This window comes from Neolamprologus brichardi, chromosome 2 (genome assembly GCF_056152115.1).
Source record: "Neolamprologus brichardi isolate AB-2024 chromosome 2, ASM5615211v1, whole genome shotgun sequence".
In the NCBI taxonomy this organism is placed as follows: Eukaryota; Metazoa; Chordata; class Actinopteri; order Cichliformes; family Cichlidae; genus Neolamprologus; species Neolamprologus brichardi.
Genome location: NC_142105.1, coordinates 16,487,985 through 16,490,037, shown reverse-complemented (window position 1 = coordinate 16,490,037; position 2,053 = coordinate 16,487,985). Strand labels below are relative to the sequence as shown.

General features: G+C 47.9%; 1 pseudogene; it reads left to right on the top strand.

Moving 5' to 3' along the window:
• Nucleotides 1–703: 703 nt before the first annotated feature.
• On the top strand, nucleotides 704–1,838 carry LOC148106110 (uncharacterized; annotated as a pseudogene).
• The last annotated feature ends 215 nt before the right edge of the window (nucleotides 1,839–2,053 follow it).

The window sequence follows — 2,053 nt, the reverse complement described above, 5'->3', positions numbered from 1 at the left end:
TGCACGTTACAACTGGCGCCCGAACTTTTTCCCCTTGGACTTCAGACGATTTTTGTATCCCGCCGAGGATTCTTCTCTTCTAGCACGTGAACTGTCTCGGAAATCCCCCCACTTTTGCGGACGCTCGGACGTTTTCCCCAGCCATGGCTGCAGCCTCAGCTCAGGTGGGACCCGACTAATTTCTGGATACCGCGGTGTGCCGCTGCTCCGCTTGGGAGAAAGAAAAAGAGAGAAGCTGACTCCGCGACGCGAATGGACTCTGTGGATCTGTTATTTGGACGTGCTGTTGGTCTCGTCTTCTAAGGATTAATTCTTCTGTGGAGAGCCTGGACATGAACATTTCTGCTGGCTTTTTGTTCCCCTTTCCCTCTGCTGAGACTAGACTGACTGTAGCACATGTAAGTGATAACTTGGCCGACTACAACCGTTGGTGCTGGTCTTCGGCTCAGTATAACGAAACGATTTAAAACTAATCTTGCATTGAGATCTAGTGTTGCAGACATGCTATTGTAATAACATGGTTCTGATCACTCCAGCCCAATTTCAGTAGTTGGGCGAAATTTTATTTGTGGTTTTTCTAAATTTAATCTTGAATGGCATTTTTGCAGTTTTGTCTTTCTAGTCTGACCTAGCTGACTCTTTTACTGCTATATCAATAACTGCGCTGTGCCCTGGAGCGGCTTAATTTTTTTTTGAAATCGCAATGGCACACTACCCAGACGACTCTGACTCAGACATGGAACTTACCTCGTTACCTATGTGCCAGATAGTTGAAAATGTGACTCCTAGCCTTAGCCAACAAGTGGTGGAGTTAAGAACTGAGGTGAATAAGCTTAGTGATTGTTTACGTGACTCACTGAACATACAGCAAAGTTTACTAAAGCAGTGGGATCAACTCACAACAGGGAACTCTCCCCCTCCTGCAGTCCCACAGTCTCCTGTTTTCCCAATGGCCACATCGATACCTCATGTTCCTGCAAGGGACAAAACTGAACCCACCAACAGTACCAATCCATTCCTGCCTAGCAGCCCATTTCAACCTACAAATCCTTTCCTCCCATCTCACTCACTCGAGCTCAGCAGCACTTCCAGAGTGATTGCGGCAGCTTTACATCATGCCAAACTGGAGCCTCCTGTGTATGCTGGGGATGGCGAAGTGCAACCTGAGGACTGGTTAAATGCAGTTGGCACATACAAAGCCTGATTGAACCTAACCGATGGGCAACTGCTAAACGAACTGCCACACTTTCTTGCAAAAGAGCCCGGGAAATGGTTCAAGGCATTGAGCTCCCACATCACATCATGGACTCAATTCTGTCAACTGTTTAAGACAGTTTTTCTGCCCTCCGACAACCAAGAACGCATCCTGAGAGGAATTTTGGATCGTGTTCAGGCTCAGGACAAACTGCTCCCAACCTTTGTTGCTCACATGTTGAGTGAGTTTGACAAACTGAAGAGTCCTCCACCTGAAAAAGACAGAATCGACCTGATTAGTAAACATGCTCTTGAAAAATACAGAGTTGCCCTGTATGGCGCTAATGTCACTTCTGTAATGGACCTGCTGCTACGTGCTCATGAGCTTCACTCAGTGCTTGGACCACAAAGACCACAGCCTGCTTTATGTGGCAAAGACAACTATAAGCCTGAACCTTACTGCTTCAAATGCTCTCAGCCAGGGTTCAATACACTAATGGCCCAGTCCAGCCATTGCCGGCACCTGGCCCCTCTGACCCTGGCCATGAAAAGCAGCACCACATCCCAGCCACAATACAGGCAGTCGGGAAACTACGGGGGGGAGGAGGACATTTCACAGAGGCCAACCTTCCCCCAGTTACTAACGGAGCCTCACACGCCCAATTCACTACAGGGTGGACACAGTCTCGGACACTTGGAAGACAATTTTTCACAAGTCCACTGGAATACCCCCCTAAGAACGAAAGTGAACTTCAATGCTTCATCTGTGGATGCTACCCTCGACACGGGTGCTTCCCTCTCGGCTGTACGAACAGATCTCATTCAAGTAAATGACTCTTACCCTAGAAACACAAGTAAG